The sequence below is a fragment of the Cetorhinus maximus genome, unplaced genomic scaffold, assembly GCF_964194155.1.
Source record: "Cetorhinus maximus unplaced genomic scaffold, sCetMax3.hap1.1 HAP1_SCAFFOLD_343, whole genome shotgun sequence".
Lineage (NCBI taxonomy): Eukaryota > Metazoa > Chordata > Chondrichthyes > Lamniformes > Cetorhinidae > Cetorhinus > Cetorhinus maximus.
Window position 1 is genome coordinate 64,433 of NW_027596290.1, and position 25,151 is coordinate 89,583.

Genomic DNA, 25,151 nt, shown 5'->3' on the forward strand with positions numbered 1-25,151 from the left:
CAGTACTCCCCTTCCAACAGTGCAGCACTCCCTCAGCACTGACCCCCAGATAGTGCAGCACTCCCTCAGTACTATCCCTCCGACAGTGCAGCACTCCCTCATTACTGACCCTCAGTGTGCAGCGCTCCTTCAATATAGTACTTCCAACAGTGCAGTTCTCCCTCAGTACTGACCCTCCGACAGTGCAGCGCTCCCACAGTACTGACCCTTCAACATTGTAGCACTCACTCAGTACTGAACTTCCGATCATGCAGCACTCCCTCAGTACTGACCCTCTGACAGTGCAGCACTCCCTCAGTACTGACCCTCTGACAGTGCAGCACTCCCTCAGTACTGACGCCCGGATAGTGCAGCACTCCCTCAGTACTGACCCTCTGACAGTGCAGCACTCCCTCAGTACTGACCCTCTGACAGTGCAGCACTCCCTCAGTACTGACCCTCTGACAGTGCAGCACTCCCTCAGTACTGACGCCCGGATAGTGCAGCACTCCCTCAGTACTGACCCTCTGACAGTGCAGCACTCCCTCAGTGGTGATCCTGCGCGTTCAGCAGTTGTTCAGAAAATCTGAAATGTTCTATTTGTTATCATATCTATCCAGTTGAAGGATCGAATTGAAGAGGAGTTGAAAAGAAAAGTGGAATTTCTTCATGCACTCTTACATCGCGCGCAAGTTGTAGCTGGGATCAATTACTTCGTGAAGGTATGAAAACAGAAATAACTTGCAGTTATCTAGCAATTTGAACGCACTAAAATGCCTCAGGTTTCTTGGGGTGTTACTCAGACAGAAATTTGACAGCGACCTACAGAAATATGGAACACGTTCGGTGTAGCTACATGAAAGACGAAAGGTTTTGGGAAAATCTTAAGTTAGGACACAAAGATGGAGCGGTTCAGGGAGGGATCTCCAGGGCTTAGGGTACAGGCTGGGGAAGTTACGGCAGAACATTGGGGGAAATCATGGGATTAACAAGAAGACAGAACTGTGCGAGCTCAGAGACAAGTGAGGAATATCGGTGGTGGAGGAGGTTACAGAGATAGGGAGGGTTGTAGGGGCTGTGCAGGTTACAGAGATAGGGAGGGTTGTTGGGACTGGAGGAGGTTACAGTGATAGGGAGGGTTGTAGGGGCTGTGTAGGTTACAGAGACAGGGAGGGATGTAGGGGCTTAAGGAGGTTACAGAGATAGGGAGGGATGTAGGGGCTGGAGGAGGTTACATAGATAAAAAGGGAGGGTTGTAGGGGCTGGAGGAGGATACAGAGATAGGGAAGGTTGTAGGGGGCTGGAGGGGGATACAGATAGGGAGGTTTGTAGGTGCTGGAGGAGGTTACAGAGATAGGGAGGGATGTAGGGGCTGGAGGAGGTTACAGAGATAGGGAGCGTTGTAGGGACTGGAGAGGTTACATTGATAGGGTAGGATGGAGGGGCTGGAGGAGGTTACAGAGATAGGGAGGGTTGTAGAACTGGAGGAGGTTACAGAGATAGGGAGGGTTTTAGGGGCTGCAGGAGGTTACAGAGATAGGGAGGGTGGTAGGGGCTGGAGGAGGTTACAGAGATAGGAAGGGATGTATGGGCTCGAGAGGTTACAGAGATAGGGAGGGTAGTAGGGGCTGGAGGAGGTTAGAGAGATAGGGACGGTTGAAGGGGCTGGAGGAGGTTGCACAAAAAAGGAGGGCTGTAGAATTGGAGGAGGTTACAGAGATAGGGAGGGTTGCAGGGGCTGGAGGAGGTTACAGAGATAGGGAGGGATGTAGGGGCTGGAGGAGGTTACAGAGATAGGGAGGGATGTACGGCTGGAGGAGGTTACAAAGATAAAAAGGGAGGGTTGTAGGGGCTGGAGGAGGTGACAGAGATAGGGAGGGTTGTAGGGGGCTGGAGGGGGTTACAGATAGGGAGGGTTGTAGGTGCTGGAGGAGGTTACAGAGATAGGGAGGGATGTAGGGGTTGAAGGAGGTTACAGAGATAGGGAGCGTTGTAGGGACTGGAGAGGTTACAGAGATAGGGAAGGATCGAGGGGCTGGAGGAGGTTACAGAGATAGGGAGGGATTTAGGGGCTGGAGCAGGTAACAGAGATAGGGAGGGTGGTAGGGGCTGGAGGAGGTTACAGAGATAGGTAGGGATGTATGGACTCGAGAGGTTACAGAGATAGGGAGGGTAGTAGGGGCTGGAGGAGGTTAGAGAGATAGGGACGGTTGAAGGGACTGGAGGAAGTTACACAGATAGGGAGGATTGTAGGGGCTGGAGGAGGTTACAGAGATAGGGAGGGTTGTAGGGGTGGGAGGAGGTTACAGAGATAGGGAGGGATGTAGGGGCTTGAGGAGGTTACAGAGATAGGGAGGGATGTAGGGGCTGGAGGACGTTACGTAGAGAAAAAGGGAGGGTTGTAGAACTGGAGGAGGTTACAGAGATAGGGAGGGTTGTAGAACTGGAGGAGGTTACAGAGATAGGAAGGGATGTAGGGGCTGGAGGAGGTTACATAGATAAAAAGGGAGGGTTGTAGAGGCTGGAGCAGGTTACAGAGATAGGGAGGGTTGTAGGGGGCTGGAGGAGATTACAGAGATATGGAGGGATGTAGGGGCTGGAGGAGGTTACAGAGATAGGGAGTGTTGTAGGGGCTGGAGAGGTTACAGAGATAAGGAAGGATGGAGGGGCTGGAGGAGGTTACAGAGATAGGGATGGTTTTAGGGGCTGCAGGAGGTTACAGAGATAGGGAGGGTGGTAGGGGCTGGAGGAGGTTACAGAGATAGGAAGGGATGTATGGGCTCGAGAGGTTACAGAGATAGGGAGGGTAGTAGGGGCTGGAGGAGGTTAGAGAGATAGGGACGGTTGAAGGGGCTGGAGGAGGTTACACAGATAGGGAGGGTTGTAGAACTGGAGGAGGTTACAGAGATAGGGAGTGATGTAGGGGCTGGAGGAGGTTACAGAGATAGGGAGGGTTGCAGGGGCTGGAGGAGCTTACACAGATAGGGAGCATTGTAGGGGCTGGAGGAGGTTACAGAGATAGCGAGGGTTATAGGGGCTGGAGGAGGTTACAGAGATAGGGAGTGTGGTAGGGCCTGGAGGAGGTTACAGAGATAGGGAGGGTTATAGGGGCCGGAGGAGGTTACAGAGATAGGGAGGGTTGTAGGGGGCTGGAGGTGGTTACAGATAGGGATGGTTGTAGGTGCTGGAGGAGGTTACAGAGATAGGGAGGAATGTAGGGGCTGGAGGAGGTTACAGAGATAGGGAGCGTTGTAGGCACTGGAGAGGTTACAGAGATAGGGAAGGATGGAGGGGCTGGAGGAGGTTACAGAGATAGAGAGGGTTTAAGGGGCTGGAGGAGGTTACAGAGATAGGGAGGGTGGTAGGGGCTGGAGGAGGTTACAGAGATAGGTAGGGATGTATGGGCTCGAGAGGTTACAGAGATAGGGAGGGTTGTAGGGGCTGGAGGAGGTTACAGAGATAGGGAGCGTTGTAGAAATGGTGGAGGTTACAGAGATAGGGAGGGATGTAGGGGCTGGAGGAGGTTACATAGATAAAAAGGGAGGGTTGTAGAGGCTGGAGGAGGTTACAGAGATAGGGAGGATTGTAGGGGGCTGGAGGAGGTTACAGAGATAGGGAGTGTTGTAGGGGCTGGAGAGGTTACAGAGATAAGGAAGGATGGAGGGGCTGGAGGAGGTTACAGAGATAGGGACGGTTTTAGGGGCTGCAGGAGGTTACATAGATAGGGAGGGTGGTAGGGGCTGGAGGAGGTTACAGAGATAGGAAGGAATGTATGGGCTCGAGACGTTACAGAGATAGGGAGGGTAGTAGGGGCTGGAGGAGGTTACACAGATAGGGAGGGTTGTAGAACTGGAGGAGGTTACAGAGATGGGGAGGGTTGTAAAACTGGAGGAGGTTACAGAGATAGGGAGGGATGTAGGGGCTGGAGGAGGTTACAAAGATAAAAAGGGAGGGTTGTAGAGGCTGGAGCAGGTTACAGAGATGGGGAGGGTTGTAGGGGGCTGGAGGAGATTACAGAGATATGGAGGGATGTAGGGGCTGGAGGAGGCTACAGAGATAGGGAGTGTTGTAGGGGCTGGCGAGGTTACAGAGATAAGGAAGGATGGAGGGGCTGGAGGAGGTTACAGAGATAGGGACGGTTTTAGGGGCTGCAGGAGGTTACAGAGATAGGGAGGGTGGTAGGGGCTGGAGGAGGTTACAGAGATAGGAAGGGATGTATGGGCTCGAGAGGTTACAGAGATAGGGAGGGTAGTAGGGGCTGGAGGAGGTTAGAGAGATAGGGACGGTTGAAGGGGCTGGAGGAGGTTACACAGATAGGGAGGGTTGTAGAACTGGAGGAGGTTACAGAGATAGGGAGTGATGTAGGGGCTGGAGGAGGTTACAGAGATAGGGAGGGTTGCAGGGGCTGGAGGAGCTTACACAGATAGGGAGCATTGTAGGGGCTGGAGGAGGTTACAGAGATAGCGAGGGTTATAGGGGCTGGAGGAGGTTACAGAGATAGGGAGTGTGGTAGGGCCTGGAGGAGGTTACAGAGATAGGGAGGGTTATAGGGGCCGGAGGAGGTTACAGAGATAGGAAGGATTGTAGGGGCTGGAGTAGGTTACAGAGATAGGGATGGTTGCAGAGGCTGGAGGAGGTTACAGTGATTGGGAGGGGCGTAGGGACTGGAAGATGTGACAGGGATAGAGTGGGTTGCAGAGGCTGGAGGAAATTACAGAGATAGGGAGTGTAGAGGGTGCTGGAGGGGGTAACAGAGATAGGGAGCATAGTAGGGGCTGGAGGAGGTTACAGAGATAGGGAGGGATGTAGGGATGGAGGAGGTTACATAGATAAAAAGGGAGGGTTGTAGGGGCTGGAGGAGGTTACAGAGATAGGGAGGGTTGTAGGGGGCTGGAGGTGGTTACAGATAGGGATGGTTGTAGGTGCTGGAGGAGGTTACAGAGATAGGGAGGGATGTAGGGGCTGGAGGAGGTTACAGAGATAGGGAGCGTTGTAGGCACTGGAGAGGTTACAGAGATAGGGAGGGATGTAGGGGCTGGAGGAGGTTACAGAGATAGGGAACGTTGTAGGGGCTGGAGAGGTTACAGAGATAAGGAAGGATGGAGGGGCTGGAGGAGGTTACAGAGATAGGAAGGATTGTAGGGGCTGGAGGAGGTTACAGAGATAGGGATGGTTGCAGAGGCTGGAGGAGGTTACAGTGATTGGGAGGGGCGTAGGTGCTGGAAGATGTGACAGGGATAGAGCGGGTTGCAGAGGCTGGAGGAGGTTACAGAGATAGGGAGTGTAGTGGGGGCTGGAGGGGTTAACAGAGATAGGGAGCATAGTAGGGGCTGGAGGAGTTTACAGAGATAGGGAGCATGGTAAGGGCTAAAGGAGGTTACAGAGATAGGGAGCATAGTAGGGGCTGGAGGAGGTTACAGAGATAGGGAGGGTTGCAGGGGCTGGAGGAGCTTACACAAATTGGGAGCATTGTAGGGGCTGGAGGAGGTTACAGAGATAGCGAGGGTTGTAGGGGCTGGAGGAGGTTACAGAGATAGGGAGAGTGGTAGGGCCTGGAGGAGGTTACAGAGATAGGGAGGGTTATAGGGGCTGGAGGAGGTTACAGAGATAGGAAGGATTGTAGGGGCTGGAGTAGGTTACAGAGATAGGGATGGTTGCAGAGGCTGGAGGAGGTGACAGTGATTGGGAGGGGCGTAGGGACTGGAAGGTGTGACAGGGATAGAGTGGTTTGCAGAGGCTGGAGGAGGTTACAGAGATAGGGACGGTGAAGGGGCTGGAGGAGGTTACACAGATAGGGAGGGTTGTAGAACTGGAGGGGTTTACAGAGATAGGGAGGGTTGTAGGGGCTGGAGGAGGTTACAGAGATAGGGAGGGATGTAGGGGCTGGAGGAGGTTACAGAGATAGGGAGGGATGTAGGGCTGGAGGAGGTTACATAGATAAAAAGGGATTGTTGTAGGGGCTGGAGGAGGTTACAGAGATAGGGAGGGTTGTAGGGGGCTGGAGGTGGTTACAGATAGGGAGGGTTGTAGGTGCTGGAGGAGGTTACAAAGATAGGGAGGGATGTAGGGGCTGGAGGAGGTTACAGAGATAGGGAGCGTTGAAGGGACTGGAGAGGTTACAGAGATAGGGAAGGATGGAGGGGCTGGAGGAGGTTACAGAGATACAGAGGGTTTAAGGGGCTGGAGGAGGTTACAGAGATAGGGAGGGTCGTAGGGGCTGGAGGAGGTTACAGAGATAGGTAGGGATGTATGGGCTCGAGAGGTTACAGAGATAGGGAGGGTTGTAGGGGCTGGAGGAGGTTACAGAGATATGGAGGGATGTAGGGGCTGGAGGAGGTTACAGAGATAGGGAGTGTTGTAGGGGTTGGAGAGGTTACAGAGATAAGGAAGGATGGAGGGGCTGGAGGAGGTTACAGAGATAGGGACGGTTTTAGGGGCTGCAGGAGGTTGCAGAGATAGGGAGGGTGGTAGGGGCTGGAGGAGGTTACAGAGATAGGAAGGAATGTATGGGCTCGAGACGTTACAGAGATAGGGAGGGTACTAGGGGCTGGAGGAGGTTACACAGATAGGGAGGGTTGTAGAACTGGAGGAGGTTACAGAGATACGGAGGGTTGTAGGGGCTGGAGGAGGTTACAGAGATAGGGAGGGATGTAGGGGCTGGAGGAGGTTAAAGAGATAGGGAGCGTTGTAGAGGCTGGAGGAGGTTACAGAGATAGGGAGGGTTGCAGGGGCTGGAGGAGCTTACACAGGTAGGGAGCATTGTAGGGGCTGGAGGAGGGTACAGAGATAGCGAGGGTTGTAGGGGCTGGAGGAGGTTACAGAGATAGGGAGTGTGGTAGGGCCTGGAGGAGGTTACAGAGATAGGGAGGGTTATAGGGGCTGGAGGAGGTTACAGAGATAGGAAGGATTGTAGGGGCTGGAGGAGGTTACAGAGATAGGGATGGTTGCAGAGGCTGGAGGAGGTTACAGTGATTGGGAGGGGCGTAGGGACTGGAAGATGTGACAGGGATAGAGTGGGTTGCAGCGGCTGGAGGAGGTTACAGAGATAGGGAGTGTAGTGGGGGCTGGAGGGGGTAACAGAGATAGGGAGCATAGTAGGGGCTGGAGGAGGTTACAGAGATAGGGAGCATGGTAAGGGCTAAAGGAGGTTACAGAGATAGGGAGAGTTGTAGGGACTGGAGGAGGTTAAAGAGATAGGGAGCGTTGTAGGGACTGGAGAGGTTACAGAGATATGGAAGGATGGAGGGGCTGGAGGAGGTTACAGAGATAGGGAGGGTTTTAGGGGCTGGAGGAGGTTACAGAGATAGGGAGGGTTGTAGGGGCTGGAGGAGTTTACAGAGATAGGAAGGGATGTAGGGGCTCGAGAGGTTACAGACATAGGGAGGGTAGTAGGGGCTGGAGGAGGTTAGAGAGATAGGGACGGTTGAAGGGGCTGGAGGAGGTTACAGAGATAGGGAGGGATGTAGGGGCTTGAGGAGGTTACAGAGATAGGGAGGGATGTAAGGGCTGGAGGACGTTATATAGATAAAAAGGGAGGGTTGTAGGGGCTGCAGGAGGTTACAGAGATAGGGAGGGTTGTAGGGGCTGGAGGAGGTTACAGAGATAGGGAGGGTTGTAGAACTGGAGGAGGTTACAGAGATAGGGAGGGATGTAGGGGCTGGAGGAGGTTACATAGATAAAAAGGGAGGGTTGTAGAGGCTGGAGGAGGTTAGAGAGATAGGGAGGGTTGTAGAACTGGAGGAGGTTACAGAGATAGGGAGGGATGTAGGGGCTGGAGGAGGTTACATAGATAAAAAGGGAGGGTTGTAGAGGCTGGAGGAGGTTACAGAGATAGGGAGTGTTGTAGGGGGCTGGAGGAGGTTACAGAGATAGGGAGGGTTGTAGGGGCTGGAGGAGGTTACAGAGATAGGGAGGGATGTAGGGGCTGGAGGAGGTTACAGAGATAGGGAGCGTTGTAGGGGCTGCAGAGGTTACAGAGATAAGGAAGGATGGAGGGGCTGGAGGAGGTTACAGAGATAGGGAGGGTTGCAGGGGCTGGGGGAGCTTACACAGATAGGGAGGACTGTATTGGCTGGATGAGGTTACAGCGTTAGCGAGGGTTGTAGGAGCTGGAGGAGGTTACAGAGATAGGGAGTGTTGTGGGGGCTGGAGGGTGTAACAGAGATAGGGAGAGTTGTAGGGGCTCGAGGACGTTACAGAGATAGGGAGGGTCGTAGGGGCTGGAGGAGGTTACAGAGATAGGGAGGGTTTTAGGGGCTGCAGGAGGTTACACAGATAAGGAGGGTTGTAGAACTGGAGGAGGTTACAGATATAGGGAGGGATGTAGGGGCTGGAGGAGGTTACATAGATAAAAAGGGAAGGTTGTAGAGGCTGGAGGAGGTTACAGAGATAGGGAAGGCTGTAGGGGGCTGGAGGAGGTTACAGAGATAGGGAGGGTTGTAGGGGCTGGAGGAGGTTACAAAGTTAAAAAGGGAGGGTTGTAGAGGCTGGAGGAGGTTACAGAGATAGGGAGGGTTTTAGGGGCTGCAGGAGGTTACAGAGATAGGGAGGGTGGTAGGGGCTGGAGGAGGTTACAGAGATAGGAAGGGATGAATGGGCTCGAGAGGTTACAGAGATAGGGAGGGTAGTAGGGGCTGGAGGAGGTTAGAGAGATAGGGACGGTTGAAGGGGCTGGAGGAGGTTACACAGATAGGGAGGGTTGTAGAACTGGAGGAGGTTACAGAGATAGGGAGGGATGTAGGGGCTGGAGGAGGTTACATAGATAAAAAGGGAGGGTTGTAGCGGGCTGGAGGAGGTTACAGAGATAGGGAGGGATGTAGGGGCTGGACGAGGTTACAGAGATAGGGAGCATTGTAGGGGCTGGAGGAGCTTACACAGATAGGGAGCATGGTACGGGCTGGAGGAGGTTACAGAGATAGCGAGGGTTGTAGGAGCTGGAGGAGGTTACAGAGATTGGGAGTGTTGTGGGGGCTGGAGGGTGTAACAGAGATAGGGAGGGTAGTAGATCTGGAGGAGGTTACAGAGATAGGGAGGGATGTAGGGGCTGGAGGACGTTACAGAGATAGGGAGGGTTGTAGAACTGGAGAAGGTTACAGAGATAGGGAGGGATGTAGGGGCTGGAGGAGGTTACATAGATAAAAAGGGAGGGTTGTAGAGGCTGGAGGAGGTTACAGAGATAGGGAGGGTTGTAGGGGGCTGGAGGAGGTTACAGAGATAGAGAGCGTTGTAGGGGCTGGAGAGGTTACAGAGATAAGGAAGGATGGAGGGGCTGGAGGAGGTTACAGAGATAGGGAGGGTTTTAGGGGCTGCAGGAGGTTACAGAGATAGGGAGGGTGGTAGGGGCTGGAGGAGGTTACAGAGATAGGAAGGGATGAATGGGCTCGAGAGGTTACAGAGATAGGGAGGGATGTAGGGGCTGGAGGAGGTTAGAGAGATAGGGACGGTTGAAGGGGCTGGAGGAGGTTACAGAGATAGGGAGGGTTGTAGAACTGGAGGAGGTTACAGAGATAGGGAGGGATGTAGGGGCTGGAGGAGGTTACATAGATAAAAAGGGAGGGTTGTAGCGGGCTGGAGGAGGTTACAGAGATAGGGAGCATTGTAGGGGCTGGAGGAGGTTACAGAGATAGGGAGGGTTGCAGGGGCTGGAGGAGCTTACACAGATAGGGAGCATTGTAGGGGCTGGAGGAGGTTACAGAGATAGTGAGGGTTGTAGGAGCTGGAGGAGGTTACAGAGATAGGGAGTGTTGTGGGGGCTGGAGGAGGTTACAGAGATAGGGAGTGTGGTAGAGCCTGGAGGGGGTTACAGAGATAGGGAGTGTGGTAGGGCCTGGAGGAGATTACAGAGTTAGGGAGGGTTGTAGGGGCTGGAGGAGGTTACAGAGATAGGAAGGATTGTAGGGGCTGGAGGAGGTTACAGAGATAGGGAGGGTTGTAGGGGCTGGAATAGGTTACAGAGATAGGGAGTGTGGTAGGACCTGGAGGAGGTTACAGAGATAGGGAGGGTTATAGGGGCTGGAGGAGATTACAGAGAAAGGAAGGATTGTAGGGGCTGGAGGAGTTTACAGAGATAGGGATGGTTGCAGAGGCTGGAGGAGGTTACAGTGATTGGGAGGGGCGTAGGGACTGGAAGATGTGACAGGGATAGAGTGGGTTGCAGAGGCTGGAGGAGGTTACAGAGATAGGGAGTGTAGTGAGGGCTGGAGGGGGTAACAGAGATAGGGAGCATAGTAGGGGCTGGAGGAGGTTACAGAGATAGGGAGAGTTGTAGGGGCTGGAGGAGGTTACAGAGATAGGGAGTGTTGCAGAGGCTGGAGGAAATTTCAGAGATGGGGAGGATTGTAGGGGCTGGAGGAGGTTACAGAGATAGGGAGCATTGAAGGGGCTGGAGGAGGTTACAGAGATAGGGAGGATTGTAGGGGCTGGAGGAGGTTACAGAGATAGGGAGGATTGTAGTGGCTGGAGGAGGTTACAGAGATAGGGAGGATTGTAGGTGCTGGCGGAGGTTACAGAGATATGGAGGTTTGTAGGTGCTGGAGGATTTTACAGAGATAGGGAGGATTGCAGAGGCTGGCGGAAGTTACAGAGATAGGGAGGGTTGCAGAGGCTGGTGGAGGTTACAGAAATAGGGGGGGTTGCAGAGGCTAGCGGAGGTTACAGAGATAGGGAGCATTGCAGAGGCTGGAGGAGGTTACAGAGATAGGGAAGATTGCAGAGGCTGGAAGAAGCTATGGAGATGGGGAGGTTTGTGGGCACTGGATGAGGTTACAGACAGAGTGAACGTTGTTACTGTACTGACGCAGCACTGCACTGTCACAGGGTCAGGAATGCGGAGGGAGTGTCATTCTGTCGAAGGCGTAGCGCTGAGGGTGTGCTGCATTGTTGGAGGGAACGTTGTGAGAAATGTCCTTTGCAAACCGATTGGTCTCCTTTTTGTTTTTAGGTTGTTTATGTGGCTGGGAATGCTGCTGAATGCATCCACATTCTTGTAATCAAGCCAATGTTCGGTCAGAAACCTTCACTGGTGAAAATCGAGACTAACAAGAAACTATCCGACGAGATTACTTATATCGTTTAAAAGCCAGGCCCAGGCCACCGCCTGCTTCTCTCTCTCTGCTCATCTTAGAAAGCCCTTTCAAAATAAACATTACATTTCCCCTCCCTTTCCCTCAGCACCTTTCACAAACTTCAGCCCTTAATACCCAACTCCCTCACCTGCTTCGTCTCTGTTACACAGGAATAAGAGGAGGCCATTCAGCACCCCCCGAGCCTGCATGCAGGACAAAGCTGTCCATCCATCACCTTAAACATTCACTCCCCCAACTATCGACGTGCGTTGGCAGGAGTGTGTACCATCTACAAGATGCACTGCAGCAACTCAGCAAGGCTCCTTCAACAGCACCTTCCAAACCCTCGACCACTACCACCTAGAAGGACAAAGGCGGTGGATAGATGGAAACACCACCACCTACAAGTTCCTCCCCAAGTCACTCACCAACCTGACTTGGAAATATATCACCGTTCCTTCACTGTCGCTGGGTCAAAATCCTGGAACTCCCTCCCTAACAGCACTGTGGGTGTACCTACACCACATGGACTGCAGCGGCTCAAGAAGGCAGCTCACCACCACCTTCTCATGGGGCAATTAGGGATGGGCAATAAATGTTGGCCTCGTCAGCGTTGCCAATGCAACCCCGAGAATGAATGATACAAAGCCAGAAACCCTGTTCCTCTTCCAAATAAATCACCTCCAGCAAGCAAAAGCCTAATGATATGCTCATGGAATCTTGCTGTGCACAAAGGTGTTTTAGTCCCCAAAGGAACACAAATTACTGAAGGGCATTTGAAGATCTAAACAGGACAAGTGGTACAGCGAACTCCCCTGAAAAACCCCATACCAGTGATTGAGGTATTCAACTGCAATTGCATCGTACAGCATTCAATAAAAGAATCCTGAAGCTTTTACTTGTTGATTCTTTTTGATTTGGGGCTGGGGCTTAATGGAGGGTCTAAAGGATCCGGTGGGGGGGATTTGCATTAACCTGCGTTCCTCCCACTGCCTGGGTGCTGGCGGGGGTTGGGGTGGGCGTGAAGGTTCCACGGCTGGTCCACCAGTTCTGGAGGTGTCCAGACTTTGAACTAATTGGCCTCTGTCTCCCTCAGGGATGAGTGAGGGTTTCAGCAGTAGATCAGCTGAGATGGGGCCAAAGTCAGCGTTGGCCTGGAGGTGGAAATAGGCGGTGATAGTGAGGGCAGGAATATGAGGTCGGAAGCTCATCTCGTGACACCAACGTTGTGGACAGACCGGCTTAATCTCAGACTCAGGTCGAAGCCGCCACTGGAGTGTGACACACGTGTCGGAACGGCGATCGTGCGCACAGCGGGTCACACGTGAACGAAAAGGGATGCGTGCGCAGAGTTGGTCACATGTTTCGGAACGGCGTTGTGTACGCAAAGCGGGTCACACGTGACCGAAAGGCGATGCGTGCGCAGAGCGGGTCACATGACAACGGCGAAGCGTTCGTAGTGGTCGCACGTGACAGCACAGCGATGCGTGCGCAGAGCGGGTCACACGTGACGGAAAGGCGCTTCGTGCGCAGACCGAGTCAGGTGACGGAACGCCAATACGTGTGGAGCGGCTCACGTGACGGAACGGCGGTGCGTGCGCAGAGCTGGTCACAGGTGATGGAACGGCGGTTTCTGCGCAGAGTTGGTCACACGTGACGAAATGGTAGTGCGTGCCCACAGCGGGTCACACGTGGTGAAAGGAACCCAAGTGCGCATAGCATGTCGCCTGTGGGAGCCAAGACGGAGAGCCGCATGCGAAGTGCCCGCCCTTATTGCCCTGTGGCAGGAGAGGCTCCGGGTCACGGGCTGTTTCCCCTCGAGCTGCCCGCCAGCACATTGGGGCTCAGGGGTGCCTTAGCGCAAAGTGCGTTTCTCTGCCTTCTCACGTGACCATACCTGTAGGGGAACGTGGTGACATCGTCCCGCTTGTGCGGGCGCAGAAGTAGCTCATTGTTGGAGGCAGTCTGTGTTTACGTCATCACGCTCAATGAGCAGAATGTTGGCTACATTGCGCTTGCGCATAAATTCAAACAAATTCTGCCGTTATTTCGGTTAATGCGAGAGACGTTCTTGCGCGTGCGCAGCGCGACGAGGAAAGAGCGCCAAATCAGAGCAGAAGGAGTTTTATTCCAGTTTTTGGGCACCTGAGACATTTATCCTTTATTACTCACATCGGGACAATTTTAAAGGCAACTAAGATGAGTGTTGCTTGCTGGCTGAACATTTCATTTTCTTTTCATCAACAGAGCCAATGGCCGCCGAAGCCACATTCCGCCCTTTTTCCCCTGGGTCCAAATCTATTTCCATCCACTGGATTTTTAACCTGTCCTTCCCTGTGGTATAAAGGGTCAACAGAATGGATATGTCGATCTTTGGGTCACATGACGGTGTGACATTGATACCAGGCAGTCGTGTACCAGGTCTCCGTAGGGACGGGGAATTGGGCAGCCCTGGGGTGGGGGTTGGGTGGGGGGGGGGGGGATGTGCCTGCCCGGGTCACTCGCGACGTAAACGCTGTAAATAGGGTCAATAAACTGGCTTTCAAGTCGATAGCCGGATACGCCCCTGGCTCCTTCCTCACGACAATCCTGGCCTCGCACGTCCTACAACATTCCCCGGGTCACCAGAACCTTCAGGGCACAGAAGGAGGCCGTTCGGCCCATCGTGCCTGCGCTCGCTCTCCAAAGGAGCATCATGACCTGGTGCCATTGCCCTGCCTTTTCCCCGTTCCCCCTGCACCGCCTGCGTTGTTCGGGTTGGGGGGGTTATTGTTACGGTCGACCCTCTTGTGCCTTCCACAACTGGAGGCCGCCCTCAGTATTGGAAGGTAACCTGTGTTAGTGTTTGTCGTGAGGAAGCTCGGCGTTACCCATCCCCGCCCCCCAACCCCTGCCAGGCTACTCCCTGGATTACCGGCCGGGAACTGCTTTCCTGCGCCGGGCTCCATTTTAATTCCGCCCCCAACCCCCCCTCATGAACAAACCACCTGCGTCCCTCGGCCCATGTTTCCTGCGTTATCCGATGGCAGCCTTCCCGATGGCCGCATCCTTCAGTGGACCCACCTGAACCGGTTCCCCGCCCACTCTCGCAAGCCTGGACTCGGAGAGAGAGAGGGAACTGCAACCCTTTCAGTTGGGAATCGGGGGGAGGGGTGCGTTTTGGCGGGTAACGTGGCCTGTTCGCGCATCCTGTAATGTGCCTTTACTTTGCCTCACTGTGTTAAGGCTGCTGTTTGAATGCGGGTTAATTTTGTGGTCACAGGCCACGCGGACCCTCTCCCAGTTCATCAGCTCCCGACCCCCGCACCCCGTCCGCTCGAGTGGGAGGACAAGAGACGGTGAATCCAGATCCCCAGCCACTTTAAATAGACCTCGGTGAAGCTGCACAGCGTCCAGTGCGGGCAGCCACACGCCCGTCCCGCTGGAATGAGACCGAATCAGAGGCGGGTGGGCCTTGAGTTAAGGTCAGGTTTGCAGCACCGATGCAGTTTTGCATTGAGATGCCGAACCCACCCCTGCTTCCAGCGGCTCCCCCTGGTAACAATCTGTGTTGCCGTCAGGGTGCTGCAGTGGCTGGTGGGCCATGCTGACTGGCCATGGCTGGCAGTAGTATGGGCACCTCTTTACCTCTCAGCAGCTGGGCAGGGCACCGGAGGTACTGGCGCAACTGAACCCCCAAGGCCTTCGTATGTTGTGTCGAACATACCCTAGATCCTTGCTTTAAGTCGCCCCACTTAGCGTTATTTATGAATCTCAGCCTCTCCTTTCACTGCCTTGAATCCTCTGTGTCCTCGTCCATTGCTTCAGTGTATCAGCAATGTGGGCTCTTGTCTCATCTTCATGCTGCTCCACAGACTTTTCCATGTCTCCCTCCCAATCTCACTCACTGGCTCAGCCTCCAGCTGCCTCTTCCAACCAGATCCGAAACCTTAGCTCACAGTCACGGCTCTCAGCCTTTTCCCGTTTTGCACCAGCTTCTTTCAGCTCTCACCGTTTGTCAGCCAAACAGCTGCACCCTCCCTGTCCCCAAACATTCCCAGACACCAATCTGAAGACTATATCCTGTTTAACACACATTTTCTCCCTTTCCCACCAGCATGGTACCTTCACTCAGTCATTAATAATTGTGTTTCAAACATATCTCTGTGGGAAAACGCTGCCGAGATCAATGAATCGGTTTGCGCCATTCGATGCAGCGACAAAGCTGGAAATTTCACCACAGATCGTTTCAAACTGTTGCTTCGATCAGTAATTTATCTCCTTCCTTTTCTTTCTCTTCCAGTTAACTCGGTGATGATTGTGATCGCCTGGTGAAAGCACGGTCTCTCGAAATGTGTCACTCACTATGTGGTGGGAATGGCAGTGGCCCGAACCCCTGGTCATTTTCACTAATCCCATATTGAGCTGAACCGTTCCGATGTGTTTCCCAAGTACGTTTCTGTTCATTATTCCCATGTGTAGTCTTATTCTCTGCTTTGATTTAACCCAACTGCTGTTTTCTGTGTGGCTCACAGTCACTTTTACCTTTGCTTGATTTCTGGCCACATGTTGTGAGAATCTGAAAAGCAAATGTTGCTCTGAGAAAATGGAAGATGTGGTTCTAGGAACAGTGAGTGTGCTGGGTTGTTCAGAGTCTGTCCCCTGGCACTTCACACAGGATATACAGATGATATAATTGATAATGTTTCTGGGTGTTGTGTCCATAAAATGAGCTTTTTTTACTTTCCACATATGGGTCACATTTGAAATGTTAGACAACATGTTAACCGCTTGTCCCCCTTTCTTTCTGATTTTTCTGCTCAATATTCCGACGGTCAGACATACTTTAGTGACCAGTTAAGTCTGCAGGGGAGTCTGAGTCCGCAGCAGTGGAGAGAATCACAAGGACCCAGAGATGGAGAACCAAAGAAATCCATCATTTTACTCTTCAGCATATCCAGCAGTTTTATACTGTTGTTGGTGACCTGGGTTGTATATAACACTTATGCGTGAATTATATAATCAGTGTTATTACTCCTACACTGATCCTGATTTTATGACAGAACAAACATGAAGGTTCTCATTTCCTGCACCAACAAGGGTGACCCAGAATAAAATAAGGGCTCTCCCATTTAAGAAGGATAAGAGGAGGAATTTCTTCCCTCAGGGGATCGTTATTCTTTGGAATTCTCTCCCCCAGTGAGAAGTGGAGCCTGAGCCATTTAATATATTCAAGACTGAGTTAGGCAGATAATTGATTGATAAGGGAGCCAAGGATTATTGGGGATGGGCAACGAAGTGGAGTTAAAGTCACAATCAGATCAGCCATATTTTTTATTCATTTATGTGATGTGGGTGTCGCTGGCTAGCCAGCATTTATTGCCCACCCCTAATTGCCTCATTGTTCAGAGGGCATTTAAAAGTCAAGCACATAGCTGTGGGTGTGGTGCCACATGTAGACCATGAATGGCAGAGCAGGCTTGAGGAGTCGAATGCCTACTCCTGCTCCTGTTTCTTATGTTCTTGAGAGCTGAAGAACACAGTGAAATATCCACTCAAGCTCATTGTTAAATCAGGAGGAGCTAAAGGGTTTCAAACACTGGAACTCAATCCCATGTCATAGTCGATCTCCTGCACTCCTCACAGGGGCAGAAAGTACATTTAAATGAGCAGCACAGAGCCTGAAATGATCATAAATCTGATTCTTGTTACATCAATAAGACATGAAAAGAAATCAAAACTGTATGTATCAAAACTTTATTCTTTTTGCTGTTTTAAAATGGACTTCTGATGAACCACAAGATGGCTGCTACTGGTCACATGAGTTACAAGATTGGCCATCTGTTCTGGAAGGTCCCAACAAAGACTACAAGAAAAAAGGAGTTCCAACTCCCATCCTTGTGTAATCTCACACCCGAAGGCCACATTATTATCACAAAATTAGATGGCCAACAGGCAAACTGACTCTCCCAGCTGGGACGATAACAAAGACAGACTCATCAAAACTCTTGATACCTGAAGAAGTGTTAACAGCCACCATTTCTCTCATAAGGCAAACAGTGGATTTTAGCCAGGAGTGCAGAAAGCTGCTTGCGAGGCTGCAATTAACTCATTAATGTGCCATTTAAAAAAATGTGTTCATGGAATGTGTGCTGGGCCAGCATTTATTGCCCATCCCTAATTGCTCTTGTTCAGAGGGCATTTAAGAGTCGAGCACATTGCTGTGGGTCTGGAGTCACATGTTGGCCAGACCATGCAAGGACAGCAGATTTCCTTCCCTAAAGGGCATTCGTGAACCAGATGGGTTTTTACGACAATCGACAATGGTTTCTTGGTCATCATCAGACTTTTAACTCCAGATTCAAATTTCAGCGTGTGCCCAGAGCATTAACCTGGTTCTCTGGATTACAAGCCTAGTGTCAATACCACTATGCCACCACCTCCCCATGTGTTACATGACGCCATGCGTCTGGCCTTTTGGATGATTTTAATATTACATTTCTAGCCTCACAGCTCTGACTGCTGCTTTAACACCAATATTGACCCTCTGATAGTGCAGCACTCCCTCAGTACTGACCCTCTGACAGTGCAGAACTCCCTCAGTACTGCCCGCTGACAGTGCAGCACGCCCTCAGTACTGATCCTCCGACAGTGCAGCACTCCCTCAGGAGTGACTCTCAGTGTGTTCAGCACTCCCTCAGTACTGACCCTCTGACAATGCAGCACTCCCTCGGTACTGACCCTCTGATAGTGCAGCACTCCCTCGGTACTGGTCCTCTGGCAGTGCAGCACTCCCTCAGGAGTGATTCTCCGTGTGCAGCACTCCCTCAGTACTGACCCCCAGACAGTGCAGCGCTTCATCAGTCCTGACCCTCCGACAGTGCAGCACTCCCTCAGTAGTGACCCTCTGACAGTGCAGCACTCCCTCAGTGCTGACCCTTCGACAGTGCAGCACTCCCTCAGTATTGACCCTCTAACAGTGCAGCACTCCCTCAGTACTGACCATCCAACAGTGCAGCACTCCCTCAGTGCTGACCCTGAAACAGTGCATTATTCCCTCAGTGCTGACCCTTTGACAGTGCGGCAGTGCCTCAGTACTGAAACTCAGGCAGTGCAGAACTCCCTCAGTACTGACCCTCCGACAGTGCAGCACTCCATCAGTACTGACCCTTCCACATTGCAGTAGTCACTCAGTATTGAACCTCCGATCATGCAGCGTTCCCTTAGTAGTGACCCTCCAAGAGTGCAGCATTCCTTCAGTACTGACACTCTGTGTGTAGCACTCCTTCAATATAGTTCTTCCGACAGTGCAGTTCTCCCACAATACTGACCCTCCCACAGTGCCATGTTCCCTCAGTACTGATGCTCTGATAGTGCAGCACTCCCTCAGTGCAGACCCTCCGACAGTGCAGCACTCCCTCAGTACTGATCCCCGGCTAGTGCAGCACTCCCTCAGTACTGACCCTCCGACAATGCAGAACGCCCTCAGTACACCACTTCCAACAGTTCAGCACTCCCTCAGCACTGATGCCCGGATAGTGCAGTCCCTCAGTACTGACCCCCCGACAGTGCAGCACCCCCTCAGTACTGACCCTCTGTGTGCAGCACTCCCTCAGCACTGACCCTCCGACAGTGCATAACTCCCTAAGTACTGATGTTCTGACAGTGCAGCACTCCCTCAGTACTCACCTTCCAAGAGTGCAGCACTCCCTCAGCACTGACACCCGGATAGTGCAGCACTTCCTCAGTACTGACCCTCCAGCAGTGTCGAACTCCCTCAGTACTGACACCCGGATAGCGCAGTGTTCCCTCAGTCCTGACACTCCGACAGTGCAGCACTCCCTCAGCACTGACACCCGGATAGTGCAGTCCCTCAGTACTGACCCCCCGACAGTGCAGCACCCCCTCAGTACTGACCCTCTGTGTGCAGCACTCCCTCAGCACTGACCCTCCGACAGTGCATAACTCCCTAAGTACTGATGTTCTGACAGTGCAGCACTCCCTCAGTACTCACCTTCCAAGAGTGCAGCACTCCCTCAGCACTGACACCCGGATAGTGCAGCACTTCCTCAGTACTGACCCTCCGGCAGTGTAGAACTCCCTCAGTACTGACACCCGGATAGCGCAGTGTTCCCTCAGTCCTGACACTCCGACAGTGCAGCACTCCCTCAGCACTGACCCTCCGACAGTGCAGCACTCCCTCAGCACTGACCCCTGCATAGTGCAGAACTCCCTCAGTACTGATCCTCTGACAGTGCAGCACTCCCTCAGTACTGAGCCTTCAACATTTCAGTACTCACTCAGTACTGAACCTCCGACCATGCAGCGTTCCCTCAGTAGTCACCCTCCAACAGTGCAGCACTCCTTCAGTACTGACCCTCTGTGTGCAGCACTCCTTCAATATAGTCCTTCCGACACTGCAGTTCTCCCTCACTACTGACCCTCTGACAGTGCAGCACTCCCTCAGTACTCCCCTTCCAACAGTGCAGCACTCCCTCAGCACTGATCCCCGGATAGAGAAGCACTCCCTCACTACTGATCCTATGACGGTGTAGCGCTCCCTCAGTTCTGACCCTCTGACAATGCAGAACTCCCTTAGTACTGACCCCCGGATAGTGCAGCACTCGCTCAGTACTGATCCTCCGACAGTGCAGCACTCCCTCAGTGCTGACTCTCTGACAGTGCAGTACTCCCTCAGTACTGACCCTCCAACAGTGCAGCACTCCTTCAGTACTGACCCTCCGATAGTGGAGCACTCCCTCAGTCCTGACACTCCGACAGTGCAGTACTCCCTCAGTACTGACCCTCCGACACTGCAGCACTCCCTCAGTCCTGACTCTCCAACAGTGCAGCACTCCCTCATTACTGTCCCTCCGACAGTGCAGCACTCCCTCAGTACTGACCGTCCGACAGTGCGGTATTCCCTCAGTACTGACCCACAGATAGTGCTGTGTTCCCACATTACTGACCCTCCGACAGTGCAGCACTCCCTCAGTACTGACCCCCAGATAGTGCAGCACTCCCTCAGTACTGTCCCTCCGACAGTGCAGCACTCCCTCATCACTGACCCTCAGTGTGCAGCACTGCTTCAATATAGTACTTCCAACAGTGCAGTTCTCCCTCAGTACTGACCCTCCGACAGTGCAGCACTCCCTCAGTACTGACCCTTCAACATTGCAGTACTCACTCAGTACTGAACCTCCGATCATGCAGCACTCCCTCTGTACTGACGCTCTGACAGTGCAGCACTCCCTCAGTACTGACCCTCTGACAGTGCAGCACTCCCTCAGTACTGACCCTCTGACAGTGCAGCACTCCCTCAGTACTGACCCTCAGTGTGCAGCACTCCTTCAATATAGTACTTCCAACAGTGCAGTTCTCCCTCAGTACTGACCCTCCGACAGTGCAGCACTCCGTCAGTACTGACCCTTCAACATTGCAGTACTCACTCAGTACTGAACCTCCGATCATGCAGCACTCCCTCTATACTGACGCTCTGACAGTGCAGCACTCTCTCAGTACTGACCCTCTGACAGTGCAGCACTCCCTCAGCACTGACCTTCAGTGTGCAGCACTCCTTCAATATAGTACTTCCAACAGTGCAGTTCTCCCTCAGTACTGACCCTCCGACAGTGCAGCACTCCCTCAGTACTGACCCTTCAACATTGCAGTACTCACTCAGTACTGAACCTCCGATCATGCAGCACTCCCTCTGTACTGACGCTCTGACAGTGCAGCACTCCCTCAGTACTGACCCTCTGACAGTGCAGCACTCCCTCAGTACTGACCCTCTGACAGTGCAGCACTCCCTCAGTACTGACCCTCTGACAGTGCAGCACTCCCTCAGTACTGATCCTCTGACAGTGCAGCACTCCCTCAGTGGTGATCCTCCGCGTTCAGCAGGTGTTCAGAAAATCTGAAATGTTCTATTTGTTATCGTATCTATCCAGTTGAAGGATCGAATTGAAGAGGAGTCGAAAAGGAAAGTGGAATTTCTTCATGCACTCTTACATCGCGCGCAAGTTGTAGCTGGGATGAATTACTTCGTGAAGGTATGAAAACAGAAATAACTTTTAGTTATCTAGCAATTTGAACTCACTAAAATGCCTCAGGTTACTTGGGGTGTTACTCAGACAGAAATTTGACAGCGACCTACAGAAATATGGAACACGTTCGGTGTAGCTACATGAAAAACGAAAGGTTTAGGGAAAATCTTAAGTTAGGACACAAAGATGGAGCGGTTCAGGGAGGGATCTCCAGGGCTTAGGGTACAGGCTGGGGAAGTTAGGGCAGAAAATTGGGGGAAATCATGGGATTAACAAGAAACCAGAACTGTGCGAGCTCAGAGACAAGTGAGGAATATCGGTGCTGGAGGAGGTTACAGAGATAGGGAGAGTGGTAGGGGCTGGAGGAGGTTACGGAGATAGGGAGGGATGTAGGGACTTGAGGTGGTTACAGAGATAGGGAGGGTTGTTGGGACTGGAGGAGGTTACAGAGATAGAGAGGGTTGTAGGGGGCTGGAGGAGGTTACAGAGATAGGGAGGGATGTAGGGGCTGGAGGAGGTTACATAGATAAAAAGGGAGGGTTGTAGGGGATGGAGGAGGTTACAGAGATATGGAGGGTTGTAGGGGCTGGAGGACGTTACAGAGATAGGGAGGGTTGTAGAACTGGAGGAGGTTACAGAGATAGGGAGCGATGTAGGGGCTTGAGGAGGTTACAGAGATAGGGAGGGATGTAGGGGCTTGAGGAGGTTACAGAGATAGGGAGGGATGTAGGGGCTGGAGGAGGTTACACAGATAGGGAGGGTTGTAGGGGGCTGGAGGAGGTTACAGAGATAGGGAGGGACGTAGGGGCTGGAGGAGGTTACATAGATAAAAAGGGAGGGTTGTAGGGGCTGGAGGAGGTTACAGAGATAGGGAGGGTTGTAGGGGCTGGAGGAGGTTACAGAGATAGGGAGCGTTGTAGGGGCTGGAGAGGTTACAGAGATAGGGAAGGATGGAGGGGCTGGAGGAGGTTACAGAGATAGGGAGGGTTTTAGGGGCTGGAGGAGGTTACAGAGATAGGGAGGGTGGTAGGGGCTGGAGGAGGTTACAGAGATAGGAAGGAATGTATGGGCTCGAGAGGTTACAGAGATAGGGAGGGTAGTAGGGGCTGGAGGAGGTTAGAGAGGTAGGGAGGGTTGAAGGGGCTGGAGGAGGTTACACAGATAGGGAGGATTGTAGGGGCTGGAGGAGGTTACAGAGATAGGGAGGGTTGAAGGGGCTGGAGGAGGTTACACAGATAGGGAGGATTGTAGGGGCTGGAGGAGGTTACAGAGATAGCAAGGGTTGTAGGAGCTGGAGGAGGTTACAGAGATAGGGAGTGTTGTGGGGGCTGGAGGGGGTAACAGAGATAGGGAGGGTTGTAGGGGCTGGAGGACGTTACAGAGATAGGGAGTATGGTAGGGGCTGGAGGACGTTACTGAGATAGGGAGTGTGGTAGGGCCTGGAGGAGGTTACAGAGATAGGGAGTGTGGTAGTGCCTGGAGGTGGTTACAGAGATACGGAGGGTTGTAGGGGCTGGAGGAGGTTACAGGGATAGGATGGATTGTAGGGGCTGGAGGAGGTTACAGAGATAGGGAGGGTTGTAGGGGCTGGAGGAGGTTACAGAGATAGGGAGGGTTGCAGAGGCTGGAGGAGGTTACAGTGATTGGGAGGGGCATAGGGACTGGAGGATGTGACAGGGATAGAGTGGGTTGCAGAGGCTGGAGGAAGTTACAGATGTAGGGAGTGTAGTGGGGGCTGGAGGGGGTAACAGAGATAGGGAGCATGGTAGGGGCTGGAGGAGGTTACAGAGATAGGGAGGGTTGTAGGGGCTGGAGGAGGTTACAGAGATAGGGAGGGTTGCAGAGGCTGGAGGAAGTTTCAGAGATAGGATTTTAGTGGCTGGAGGAGGTTACAGAGAGAGGATTGTAGGGGCTGGAGGAGGTTACAGGCATAGGGAGGATTGTAGGGGCTGGAGGAGGTTTCAGAGATAGGGAGGATTGTAGGGGCTGGAGGAGGTTACAGAGATAGGGAGGATTGTAGAGGCCGGCGGAGGTTACTGAGATATGGAGGTTTGTAGGGGCTGGAGGAGGTTACAGAGATAGGGAGGGTTGTAGAGGCTGGCGGAGGTTACAGAGATAGGGAGGGTTGCAGATGCTGGTGGAGGTTACAGAGATAGGGAGGGTTGCAGAGGCTGGCGGAGGGTACAGAGATAGGGAGCATTGCAGAGGCTGGAGGAGGTTACAGAGATAGGGAGCATTGCAGAGGCTGGAGGAAGCTATGGAGATGGGGAGGATTGTGGGCGCTGGATGAGGTTACAGACAGAGTGAACGTTGTTACTGTACTGACGCAGCACTGTACTGTCACAGGGTCCGGGATACGGAGGGAGTGTCATTCTGTCGAAGGCGTAGCGCTGAGGGTGTGCTGCATTGTCGGAGGGACAGTTGTGAGAAATGTCCTTTGCAAACCGATTGGTCTCCTTATTGTTTTTAGGTTGTTTTTGTGGCTGGGAATGCTGCTGAATGCATCCATATTCGTGTATTCAAGCCAGTGGCCGGTGAGAAACCTTCATTGGTGAAATTCGAGACTAACAAGAAAGTATCCGACGAGATTACTTCCTTCGGTTAAAAGCCAGGCCCAGGCCACCGCCTGCTTCTCTCTCTGCTCAGCTTAGAAAGCGCTTTCAAAATAAACATTACATTTCCCCTCCCTTTCCCTCAGCACCTTTCGCAAAGTTCAGCCCTTAATATCCAACTCCCTCACCTGCTTCGTCTCTGTTACACAGGAATAAGAGGAGGCCATTCAGCACCCCCCGAGCCTGCATGCAGGACAAAGCTGTCCATCCATCACCTTAAACATTCACTCCCCCAACTATCGATGTGCGTTGGTAGGAGTGTGTACCATCTACAAGATGCACTGCAGCAACTCAGCAAGGCTCCTTCAACAGCACCTTCCAAACCCTCGACCACTACCACCTAGAAGGACAAAGGCGGTGGATAGATGGAAACACCACCACCTACAAGTTCCTCCCCAAGTCACTCACCAACCTGACTTGGAAATATATCACCGTTCCTTCACTGTCGCTGGGTCAAAATCCTGGAACTCCCTCCCTAACAGCACTGTGGGTGTACCTACACCACATGGACTGCAGCGGCTCAAGAAGGCAGCTCACCACCACCTTCTCATGGGGCAATTAGGGAAGGGCAATAAATGTTGGCCTCGTCAGCGATGCCAATGCAACCCTAGAATGAATGATACAAAGCCAGAAACCCTGTTCCTCTTCCAAATAAATCACCTCCAGCAAGCAAAAGCCTAATGATATGCTCATGGAATCTTGCTGTGCACAAAGGTGTTTTAGTCCCCAAACGAACACAAATTACTGAAGGGCATTTGAAGATCTAAACAGGACAAGTGGTACAGCGAACTCCCCTGAAAAACCCCATACCAGTGATTGAGGTATTCAACTGCAATTGCATCGTACAGCATTCAATAAAAGAATCCTGAAGCTTTCACTTGTTGATTCTTTTTGATTTTGGGGCTGGGGCTTAATGGAGGGTCTAAAGGATCCGGTGGGCGGATTTGCATTAACCTGCGTTCCTCCCACTGCCTGGGTGCTGGCGGGGGTTGGGGTGGGCGTGAAGTTTCCACGGCTGGTCCACCAGTTCTGGAGGTGTCCAGACTTTGAACTAATTGGCCTCTGTCTCCCTCAGGGATGAGTGAGGGTTTCAGCAGTAGATCAGCTGAGATGGGGACAAAGTCAGCGTTGGCCTGGACGTGGAAATAGGCGGTGATAGTGAGGGCAGGAATATGAGGTCGGAAGCTCATCTCGTGACACGAAAGTTGTGGACAGACGGGCTTAATCTCAGACTGAGGTCGAAGCCGCCACTGGAGTGTGACACACGTGTCGGAACGGCGATGGCGCGCACAGCGGGTCACACGTGAAGGAAGTGGGATGCGTGCGCACAGCCGGCCAGACGTGTCGGAACGGCGATGCGTGCGCACAGCGGGTCACACGTGAACGAAGAGGGATGCGTGCGCAGAGCTGGTCACATGTGACGGAACGGTGTTGTGTACGCAAAGCGGGTCACACGTGACCGAAAGGCGATG

At 52.7% G+C, this 25,151-nt stretch overlaps 1 long non-coding RNA gene across 1 annotated transcript; it reads left to right on the top strand.

The window, feature by feature from the left end:
• The first annotated feature begins 598 nt into the window (after window positions 1-598).
• Window positions 599-11,940, top strand: LOC144673332 (uncharacterized). Its single transcript, XR_013574287.1, has 2 exons — window positions 599-701; window positions 10,919-11,940. It is a non-coding gene; the product is annotated as an uncharacterized LOC144673332 (long non-coding RNA).
• The last annotated feature ends 13,211 nt before the right edge of the window (window positions 11,941-25,151 follow it).